The sequence below is a fragment of the Rhea americana genome, unplaced genomic scaffold (assembly GCF_003343005.1).
Source record: "Rhea americana isolate MKP2758 unplaced genomic scaffold, rheAme1 scaffold_164, whole genome shotgun sequence".
Taxonomy (NCBI): Eukaryota; Metazoa; Chordata; class Aves; order Rheiformes; family Rheidae; genus Rhea; species Rhea americana.
This window is the reverse complement of record NW_028185750.1, coordinates 141,333-153,666: the sequence shown is the minus strand read 5'-3', so window position 1 is coordinate 153,666 and position 12,334 is coordinate 141,333.

Below are 12,334 nucleotides of genomic sequence, written 5' to 3'. Positions count from 1 at the left end.
TAGTGTTTATTTTTACACTAAGATTGGATATGGCATTGAATAAATAGTATGACCTTTGAACTATTTAAACTTTAAAACGCAGTCAACAGATTTCACAATGAGAAATATGCTGGACAATTCCATCTTTCTTCCCAGTTAAGTTGCTCTCTCAAAAGAAGTTACCCAGAAATAAACTTCTGAGTGAAATAGAAAAGACATTTGTGGCCTAATTACAGAATACTTTCAAAACATTTAAAACTTCTCCCAGTTTGTAGCACATAGAGAACACTGATGTTCAAAATTTTCATAACTCTGCTGTAAATAACGTAACTTCAAATAAAGCAATTTGGCAATAACCTTAGTTAGTTGTATCATAAAATTGTAATCTGAATACTCACTGTGTCTTATTTTGGTATCAGCTGAGTGGGAAGAAAAATAACTGCACACTGAATTTTAAAGTGGGCTGTATCTACTCACTAGCCAAAAAAAGCCTGCAAATGTAAAGTAAATGGAATGCTCTTTGTACATTAAATTGCTTCCTCATGTGATGCTGTACCTTGTATACTTGGCTTCATTTGACTTCTGTGTTGTGGTCTGTATGCCAGCCACTGTTATTAAATGTACACAACACTGATATCTGCACTGTAATCTTGGATCGTTTGCCACTGATTGTAACCTAATACTACGGACTTCTCTGTATGTAAGACCCTAACCATGTTCCACTTGCTTCCAACAGACTACAATAAAGGCTCATCTCTGTAAACAGGCATTATGTCCTTATACCTGATTTTATTTGTTGATGTTGCTGTTTCTAGTGAAAAAAATGGCCTTTTTGTTTTAGGAACCTGGGTAGCCAAACCAAAAAGTCTGTTCTGCTTTAGTCAGGTTAACAGGCTCAAGCAGAAAGGTGAGACAAGTTTCCCTACATTTGTCAGAGGTATTATTAGCAAAACTTTGTTTTTGACAAGGGAGTTTAAAGCACACTTAAACTGCCTGTAATGAGCAGTATGTATTCCTCCTTCACAATGGTGCTGATGAATAGAGGACACAAGACTAGTTCTTGTACACGCGCGCTAAGCACCAAAGTTATGCAAATACAATTGGGTGTTAGCCAATGAAAGCAGTAAAATAAAGTCTAAAGACTTTAAAGAGATTAATCAAGTTTTACTCAAAACGAAAATGGGGCATTTCCTAGCACGTAGTTAATTACAAACACTGGACATCATTATTTTCTCAAAAGATTAAATATATAGAAGGAAGTAAAGTCTCTCTCTCTCTCAAACTTGTCTTCCCCCCACCCTTAACTCCACTGAATTTCCTAGAATGTTGAATTCCTGTAGTCCTAGTTTGTCCTTTGAGGTCTCAAAGGTATCCAAGCACCTTCCCTGTTCRGGGATGTCTAAGGCACAAGTTGAGGATACTGCAAAAATTCTCCTGTGTGGGTTTGTTCTTGTTTTTCCTAAATGCTGCAACTCATGCTATGATTTACTGGAACACAACCTTTTTTTCTTGTTGTTGCCTTACAGTTACAGAATACAGTTACTGTATTCTGTTAACTTCTCTGTGTTATTTTATCGTATCTCCTTACCTCTTCTTAGAACCACGGGGTTTGGGTTTTTTTGTTCTTCCTAGTCTTGAATTCAGCTTTTCTTTTCAAGAGGTCTAAGTGCAGAGGTCATTAATCAAATTCAGAGGATAACAACCTAGAAGAAGGATTAAAATCTAGTGTGAGCTGACTGCACCTGAGAGTGCTCTCAATAAAACTAGTTGTTTGGAAACCCACAGCTTAGTGTTATGTGACAACTGGAACAGGACCCAGTATGAGATTTGCGCATGCAACAAAAGAGTGTACAGCCAGATAAGTGTGCTGTTGTGAGGCAAGTAAGTCAGTTATGCACATGAGAGCCAATGAAGGAGCACTAATCTAAAACGAACTAAACCATGTTTCATTTAAAATGCAAAGCTGCATCAAATATTTAGCAAACAATATCCATACAGAATTGCCCCATGGTCAGTTAAGGAAACATCATTAACACCTGGCTGAAACAGAGGCCAATTTTACCCAATATATCAAAGTAATACTGTAGCAATGTACATGCCTAATGTTAGCCAGCTTATTCATTCAGAAAGCTACTCCATAATTATCATTTCACAGGTCTTGAGAAGGCTGATGGCTCTTCAGCAGTAGCCTGATAATTGCTGATCAGTGACAGACAAATGAAATGAGCTGGGCTCCAGGAGGTGGCTGATGGCCTGTGGCCTCACAGGAATGAAAGGAAGGGGAGATAAAAGACTGAAGCATGAGATGACTAATACAATCATGATTTCAGAGTGATAAAAGAGGCTGAAATGTCCATCTCTCCTCAGTGTAAAACTGCTCCACATTTTCTGCTTGGAGTTTTATTCCTGTCCTGTTGTACCTAACCTAAATTTGCAGGCAGTTAACACTGTGTCTTGCTTAGGAGAAACAGGAGGTTGCTATTTGTGGACCCTTTGCACTCTCTGATATTACAAAAAAAGTCCACACACCTGAAAAGTCAAATCTGTTTGCTTTTTATGGTCATAGCAATAGACACTGCATTATCACCCCAAATCCAAACACAGATGAAAGCACACAGTGAAATCTGCATTAAAAAGAAAATATCCTTCTCTCACAGTCAGTCCCTCCCCACTTTTGCTGGACTGCTATAGCTACATCCCATGCTGGCAGAGCAATGAAGGATACAGGCAGAGGGAACCATCTGTTTAACAAGCAGGAAGTCTAGTTTACCTTGCTGTGATCACATCACCTTGAAAAAAAGAGTGTATTTGATTACAGAGAAATCAGAAAAAAATTATTTATTAACTGATGTCCACGTAACTACCAAACCAGCTTGTCACTTCCACATGCAAAGAATTTATGCATCTATAAATGAGCCCAAAAACTCAGGAGAACTGACTACAGTCTCACTTTTATAATATACACACAACAATGTAAATTCCACATCCTATTGTGTCTAAATCTCAGCAGCCTGATTTAGCTAAGTGCCAGTTCCCCTTTCTCATGAATAAAGAACAGATCTCAAAAGCAACACTGCAAAGCTTTCTAGCAGGCATTTGGGACACTGGAGGTGGACAAAGGCCCCTATTTACTCAACAGCATTCTTATGATCTGTATACAGCAATCGCTAAACCATCCCTCATGCTGGCCTATTTTTAAGAGATTCGCAAAATAAAGAAAAACAGTTAATGTAGAGTTAAAGTAGAGTTCTTTATTATTATCTCAAGCATAAGGATTCCTATGTTCTGCAGACTGGCAGACACCTTCCACAAGGCTGATAGAGAAAGCCGATATCAGGTTTCCTGGGGGGAGGAGGGGAATAGTAATAATAAGGCTCTCATCTCAGCTTTTAGATGTTGAAGCTTTATGTGCATGACAGTCTGAACCACAGGCCTATCTGCACAGGAGACTGGTAACTTTGGTTACAATTATCAGCTGCCACTCAGAGCAAAGACATAAGCATGGAATCAATTACAGTTTTTCCATAAAGAGCATGTAAGAGGCCAGATCACAAAACTGCCCACTGGATACCAAATGGAGTGGTCTAAATTCAGGCCAAAAATCCCACATAGCTATTGCCATGTCCTTCAGTCCCACCATCTCCTAGTCTCTCAAAGGCTAAAAGAGTCTCCATTGCTGCTGCAGAACTCCCTGCTGGCACTTCCACTTACTTGGTACAACCTAACCTTACCAAGCAAGCCTTCAATACAGTAACTTCTTCACCATGACTGTCACCTCTGCTAAGCTAGCACAAATTCTTTGTAGACAGCACCTTTCTGTCTGCAAGAGAAATGTCAGCTCACTTAATTGCTCACGATGTAATGCTGACTTGAGTCCTTTCCTGCAGGATTGAATTCCAGCGCGTCAGCTAGAAAGAGTTCTTCTCTTTCCCATTTGCTAAGCTATAAATCATCCTCCCCTTTTGTCACCCCAGTCCTTCGTACACTCAACTTAAAAAAGAGCTGCTGATGTTTTCAGGGCCTTGAATCCATTTCACTTCGAGTTATATATTCCACCACATTTATTTATTTATTTATTTGTAAAGGTATAAAAAARCCTGTGTGTACTCTCATTTTAATAACATGGACAGAGGCTTTCTTGCACCAGGCAGAAACACAAGGCAAAAAAGCAAAGCAGGGCTCTGGATCTCAAAAAAGGGTCACATACCCCAGCACAAATAGCATTTCCCTCCAGTGCCCTTTCCTCAGGTGCTGACATAGGCCAAAGATGTGATTTCCGGCTTGCAGCAAAGGCAGACTCAGCCCTCTGCTGGTTATAATTTATTCAAGGTTTGTTCTTTTTGTTTTTTAACCTGAGGGGCTACTGAGTACAGCAGAAGAGGAAAGGCTAACACCAGGCAAGAAGATAAACAGTGGCTCTGTAAATAAAACTATGTTGCCCTGCAAGAGTTCCAGACAAACTCCTATGTTTATGACACCTCAGGACTTGATGTGGTAACAGAATTTTTGCATACAGCCCAGAGCAAGCACGTGGACAGAGATTTGAGTTGCAAAATACCAGTCAGTTCTCCTGGTTTTAATGCACAGCCTGGTTTTGAAAAAGATGTTGTTACATATTGAAGGTACATAACTTCCTGTATCTGAAGCTTGCAGACTGTAGAGATCTGTGGGTGCCTCAGTATAGGCTGTGAATAAACAAATCTGAAAGACAGAGACCAGATCCTTGCAGCTAGGGTAAGTGTGAAGAGAACTTTCTCCATCTTCTATTAATAAATTTCTTCCAAAAAACCTTCCTTATGCTCGTTAAGATGAAAGGCTTCAAAACCCAGAAGATTAAGCCAACTTGCATGAAACTCCTCCAAATTAACTCTGATGACTCCATTTCTAGGCAAGAAGAAAGCTGCTTTTTACCAGGAAAGCCAAGAGCTCAGTTTGCCAGCCACAAATGGCACATCTCATTCAAGTTGATTTCATTCTGTCTTGTCAAGAGTGAAGGGAGAGCCCTGCGCTGTACCTGGTAGAAGGATGCGATTGTTCCTACACAACAGCTTTGTACTTGGGGATGGAAGGCACAGAAATCAACCAACCATTCCCATGATAGTGCAGTTTAAGAAATGATCTATCCTTCACATAGCTACTTGAACCAGTACAGAAAACGGTGCATCACAGATTCTTTGCCAGACTAGAACAAATCCAGCTTAGGAGTACATAAAAGTAGGTCAAGAGAAAGGCGAGTAATACACTATATTCTAGCAGGTGAGATGACTGTCGCTGGAAACAACTGGATGGAGATCTAGACAAAATTCAGAACTTCCCAATTATACTACCCATTGCTGGCCTCCTCACTTTAACCATGGATATGAACAACAACTAACTTCTAAAGACGTTAAGAGTTCTGATCAGGCTGTTGGGGACCTAGTGGTTTCTAAAAACAGTCTGTTACTGTAATGCTTATGCTAAAGGCACCCAGGAGCTGTACAGTTTGCTGTTCGTGTCTGTGCTAGAAGCAGACATCTCATCCATAATTCAAAGAAGTCTGGCACAGGCCTCCATAGCCCCTCTGGCATGCTGAGTTTTTAACCATGCCATGCGTAACACCTTAGGGAGCTGCATAGTTTTCTTCTCCTAGAAATGCTATTCTCCCCCCCACCATGCTAGATGGGCTCTTCTTCYACAAGTGAGTCTCAGAGGGATTCTGCAGCAGTGCTGCCATGTCCTGGGTAGTCAGAGAGGCCAAATATATACACACTACACCCTGTAGGCAACCAGTCTTCATTCTCCTCCTCCCTCCCATCCATTCAGACTGGTGCAGTTATTTAATAACCATAAAATCCACTTTAAACCACCATAAGCCTTCAGGGCACAGAAGGGTATTAGGCCACTTCCTCCCTTTCTGTCCAAGAACGGTGCCAAAACTACAATAGTTCTCTACGGTATTCTTAAAAGAATTTAAACCCTTTGCTGACACTGTGAATGCTCCAGTAGCACAGCTCTCAACCTCATCTCAGCAAGTATTTTAACCTCCCTTTCTCGTGCATAGAAACTGAATGAAATCTGCACTGCAGATTTCTTTTCCCACCTGAGATAAACTAGCCAGATAGTAGATTTGAAAACCTAATCAGGAGTCATTCTAGCATCACCTCCCAAAGGGCATTTRTGGATGTGGCTCCAAGGTCACTCTTTACGCTCAATCACCTAGACAACTCTATGCATCAGCAGATGCTCACAGCAGGGAATTTAAATGCACAGCTTTGGCATAGTCATAGTAYATGCTTACTGTAGACTGTACAATTAGGGCTTCTGCTTCGTATCTAGCAGGCTGCAAATCTATCACTATTGCACTTGTTACTCTGCTGGCATTTCTTAGCCCTTCATAAGGGTCAGGGTTCCCTTCACCACATACAACACAGGCGCACATGCCTTTCTGCTTGCATCATTTCAGAGCCTGCAGAAATAGCCAGTTTACTAAGGYTGTGAATATCCAAGTCATCCCACCTGTGGGATCCCACCGTGCCAGCAATGCAGTGTCTCAACAGTGACTAAGACAGGTATGTCCATTAGACACTGCCCATCTCACTGCTCAGGAAGTACCCAATAGAAGGATCAAATCATATCAACAACCAAGATCCACAGCAGCATCAGACCACTGCCTAAGGGCAAAAAACAAACCCAGCAACAGAAACCCAAGCCTTGAAAGCCCCAAGACATCATAACCAAGAACACGATCAAAGAGAGAACTCTTAGATGAAAAGCTCAGGGTTCTAGCATATGAGAAGAGGGGACACTGTACAAAATCAACACACATATTCAGGAAAGACAGGTCAGAACTATGTTGTGATTTTGCCAAGTCTTTCACTGAAATCAGGATTCTCCTCACTGGKCTGTCACAGCACAGGYTGAATACCCTTGCAGCACCTCAGAACTTATATCTAGGCTTATGGATGCATTCTACGTCTTCCTAACTATGCCAGCATAAGCAAAGCCCAGGGYTGGAACAACAGAAGTCACAAGCTAGAAAGAAATGCAGAGGCCATATTACATGTGCTCTGCTCAGGATGTTTCATGATTCCTTTCAACAAAAACAGGCTGCACACACACATAGAGTTGTAGAGGCTGTTCCTCCACTTCCTTCACTTGACTGACCCTGCACAGAAGTTAGGCCCTCTCAGACCTTTTTAAAGCTGTGTGAACTGCAATTTCATTTGTTTATTTCTTCTTTAAAATATTTGCTCTGTACACRAAAACCAGCTAGCTACTTTCTGTTAAAACCTCCTTCTGCCAGTGAACTGCTAGTGGACTAGCTGAAACTCTTAGGTCTGACAAACACTCTGGCTGCCTTCAAGAGCTGACAAGAAAATGAACTACTTCTCAGTAATAAACCAATGAGATACATCATTCCAGAGCCTGCGAGTCCAGAGTTGCTGTGTTTCTATCCAAACAGTGATAGAATCTTGCTAAAAGTTGTGGTATTCATCATACAAGCTGTTGACTATGCAGAATCTCTTCAATAGCATAACTAACTTCAATAAAAAAAAAGATCTATGCTTTGAAGAAAATTATCACCTCCAGAGGCAGCCACATACAAAGTTAAGCTGTACACTGAAGGCCACACAGGGAGATCATGGTAAAGTAAACAATTTAGGTAATTGCCTCCAACTGTATCTCAGCACTAAAGCACATGAAAAAATATTTTTGCCCTAACATTTGAATTAAGCAAAATTTGAAGTTTTTCCATCATATTTTGAAAAGCTTTCTATGTTAAATTGTTGCTATGAAGCTTGCTATGCCTCACATTAACCAATACTAATAAAGCAACAGAGTAACAGAAAGACTAATTAGTACTATTAGCCAAGTTCAACATGTATTACAAATACATTTCATAGATTAATCCAAACACACTTCAATTTTACTACACTTCCTCTTAGCAGTAGCCTTTTTGTGCAAGTAGTACATAACAACTCTCAGAACAGAGACTCAAGGGGAGGAACATGAAATGTTCTAGGTCTTGTAACTACTCCAAGTATCCTGCAGACTGCATATTTTCCATCTGCTAGAAGGAAATGAGAGTTCATATAGAGGTATGACTAATGCTGGGCATCTAATATCCTTAGCTTCCCTGGCTTAATAACTTGAGCAGTTTTAAATAACTCATTCAAACAACTGACAATCTATAAAGTTTAAAGGGTTAGCATGCGGAACGGGGAAGGTCTTYATGAAATATTAAGCTTTACACCATGAACACGGGTCTCCAAGGCGAGAACAGCGCAAGGCAGCAGACACTCATCAGATTATAGATCAAGCAGTTCAAGTGCATGAAGCTCTATCAGTTCTCACACCCTATTTCAAAGCTCTCCATTATCACGAGGCCTTACTTCACCTCCCAGCAAAGCACGGAACAAACCAGTCTACAACTGTAACAAGGTGGCATAAAAATGACCCCTGGGATGAGAAGGTGCCGATGCATGAACGCTACACGTGTGAAGTGAACCTACAACCTTCCCSAACCTAAGGGGCCTACGGCGTTGTCTGCAAAGGGCGGGCACSAGCACTCGGCAACTCACATCCCAGAGGAGTTAGAACAGTTTTACCTCGTCTCCACGAAGGCCTTTAACATGCTACAGAGTCCAGCGCAGCYTTCTCCTCGGTGTTACCGACTCAGGCAATTAACACCTTCTTCTCTACCGCTGCTGTTCTGCTCTGCGCTGGTGGCCCCGGGCACCTGCAGGTCCCACTGCCTGGGTGCCGGGAGAGCCCGAGGGGCGCAGCCGCCCCAGGGGCCCCCACATGCCGCAGATGCCTCTCGGGTGACACTGGGAACTGCCACGCAGCGAGGCCCCAGTACCTGCGGCACCGGCCGCGCGGCTCCTCCCCGGGCCCGTCTAGTGTGCCCGGCCAGATCCAGCCTCTTTCGACCGCGCCGCGGCCCCCTTCCCCACGCAGCGCCCACTGCCGCGCAGCGCCACCRCCTCCAGCAGGCAAGATGGCGCCGGCAGGCGGCCGCTGGCGGCGACGCCTCATCGCCCGCCCCAGGAGCGGCCGCTTCTCACGGGCTGCTCCTGCTGCCAATCAGCGCCTCCGCCTATCAGACCCAGCGCTGGGCCCCGCAGGATCCGCCCCCCGCTCCTCAGCGGCGAGGAGGAAGCCATTAGCGCCTGTGGGGCGGCGCGCGGGCTTCGTCTGTGCCGCCCAGCCCCGAGGGCGTCCAGGCACCCGAAACCCTCCGGCCCCGTTTAAAAAATAAAAAATAAAGAGACTAGTAAAGGCCTTCTCACGTTTCCGGTCTTTGTATTTATGGCCTGTTACTTTCATATAGAAAATAGCAGAGCCTTCGTCCGGAGAACAGCAAGTCCTTTGGGACGGTGACGGGCGCCTGGGGCAGAGCGCGAAGAGCCGCCAGGCTTRGGCTGCTCCTGTCAGGTGGCTTAGGGGAAAATCCAGGCCTCAACTCGCCGAAACGCAGGCTTGAACCTGTCCCTCAGCAAACCGGTCCCTCAGGCTGCTTAACACTTCGAATGTAGCTCAGCCCAAAGCCGCTTTCACAGGACGGAGCCCGTTTTCCCGTCACGGTAAAGCAGGCGYGCGCAGCAGCTCCCGCCGCCGCCACGGCTTCCTGGCTTCCCGCCAGGACGGGCAAATCGCCATCGCCGCAGCCCGGCGTGCCGGAGTTGTGCCACTGGAAACCCTTCCCAGGGCGGTTCAAGCTGCAGGCCGAGGAGAAGCGGTTTCCAAGCTGCTCTATTAGCTGTAGACGCGRGGGATGAGAAGCGTTAGCACGATCCAATTTTCACGTGTTACTCACCTCTCATTTCCAGTGGTAGCAGAAATTGGCCTCTATACCCCGAGCACGCGTTTGCAAGGCAGCTTCTCTACTCACACGTTAGGCAAAGCCCTACAATACAAGAAAGCACTTGACCTCCAACGTTACACTAAAGTCTGGCAATAACCGTTAAACCAGCTTCCTTAACAGATGTGATCATGCTTTTATTCTTGCAGTCCACACTTTCCCACCGTTCGTGTAACTCAGCTGCAGCTGCGTGCCCAGATTATCCTTGGAAAAAAGCCTTCAGTGCAGGATTATGTTTTTGTCTTACTTCATTAGCAGAAAATGCAGCAAATCAGATCCTCATTCCTCAAAGTCATTACAGACTTGTAGCAGGAAATTCTAGCAGTATTTTAAACACTTTTTTTTCAAAGTCCTTGACCACCTTAGGTAATTCAGAAGGGAAGATACTGCACAGTAAGAAATGGAAGAAAGAAAAAATAGGAACATTTAAAATCAAAAGCAATGCTGTATGTGTGCACAGATGCCACATTTTGATTAAATTTTTATTTAAGAAAGACCTTTAGTTTAGTTGGTTCATACTAGCTTCCTCATGCAATGAAAGCCTAAGGAAGCTGTCTGGGCAAAACCACCTGCCTCTCAATGTGCTTCTCCCTCCTCAGCGACTACTGAAAAATCCTAGTCAGCTTAAACTCTTAAGTTAGGCACCTCTGTGAAGTGTCTAAAGTTAGACTGGATGAACGCAAGCCAAGCTGTCGAACAGATGGAGTGAAATCCTCCTCTTGATAACAGGAACTTTACATCACTGCCATGGATAAGAAGGGCAGCTAAAAAAAGTCAGGGAGGTGGTTATATAAATTTTAAGGCGGCAACCAGCAACACTTAAGGGTAAAACTTTTTGATAGATCTAGAATATTCACTTCCAGCTGAAGACCTTGAACAGCCAAGTAGTAAAATATTCTGCAGCAAAAATGAGATGATAATGCTAGGGCTATCATACTACACGAGCGCAGAAAGAGACTGATGCAGCACAGAAAATGCAAAGCGTTAGGAAGCTAGCGTCTGGAGCGCTCCAGACAAAAAATAACATCAGGAGAGTGGCACTTACATTGAGCTTGGTGCACAGAATCAGCTGAGAGGCAGATGTGAAGAGAAAAATAATTAACTAGCAGTAGATAACTAGCCATCTTATTAATGCCAGAAATGCTAACAAGCAGGCCCATTCCTTTTAGCTTACAGATCTGTAAAATACTCTTGCTTACAGCAGCTTTGAATCTATGTCTTTTTTTACCTTGTTTATTCATAGTCTTGAACACCTGTTAATGCATCTTCCTCATCTTAAAAATGATATGCTTCCTTGTTGTATTTCATACGTAATTGAGTTTCAGAAGATACGTGTCTCAACACAAGAGCCATTTTTCTTAATTAGTTGTGGGTTTTTTAAATGGACTCAGATGGGACTCCATTTAAAGATGTAAGTAACATTTATCTCCGAGCATCAAAATCCTTCAGACAGATATCTAAAATAACCCAGAATGACTAGAGTCTGGCTATAACATATTTCTTAGAAAACTCTGCAAAGAAATTAGTTTCCCATTATGTATGTGCTATTATCCATACTAAAATAATTTTATCTGCGCAATTTTCAGGCAATGCTTACTTAAAGAATGGATGAGATCTTAACAAAAAACCCAGCTTTTTCCTCCCTCTAAGTACCTCTTTTTGGAGGAAAGAGGAAGTTACACTATTTCCCAGTCTCTCTGAGAAGACAAATAGATTAAGTACTTTAGGTTTTGGGTTTGGGTTTTTCTCTCTTTCTTCTATTACCTTCAAACTTCCTGCAAAAGTTATAATTTTTCAGAAATTGCAGAGCTGAAATTATCAAGGGATGTTCTTCTGTGAAAGAAGCAGTAAAGACTACGCATAACCTTATAATGCCATGCTCTTAAAGCAAAAGTATAGTTAGAAAAGTGACAGTGTGATAACAGCCTCCCAGAGCAGGGCTGCTTTCAGAGTCACCTTTAGTCATTTCAGTGACAAAAATACATTTTTACTACTTGTTATCTCCACAGAACACACGCAGCTATGGGAGCCTGAGCTGCACTGTGACCCAATTAGTACAGTCATCCAGTTGCGCAGCTAAACCCTATGTTCAGCTATGACTAAAAAATCCCAGTGAAGATGACGTGAACAACATTTGACCCCAMTGAATTTATGTTACTGATGATGATGAGCAGAAATTGCCTATATTTTTTTGCAGATCCAAGCAGAATCTGGAGGGCCAAGGAAAAAACATTCTAAATTGGACATACCTGAGAAATACTAAGTCACAGACCTCAAGGTGCACAAGGCCACTTTTGCAGTTTCTTTTTTCAAAGCAAAACCTAGATTTTATTATATAAGGCAGTATTGGCAACACCATGAATATGCAGTCTTTYGAGCAAGCCCTTTACAGCATTAATATTGTTTATGCCTTAGAGAAGCTTCAGGTGCTAAAGCTTGTATTTTAAAAAGAGAATTGGCTTTGTATTGCAAAATATTTAATGAATTTGCTGTTAAAATAAAATGAAACAA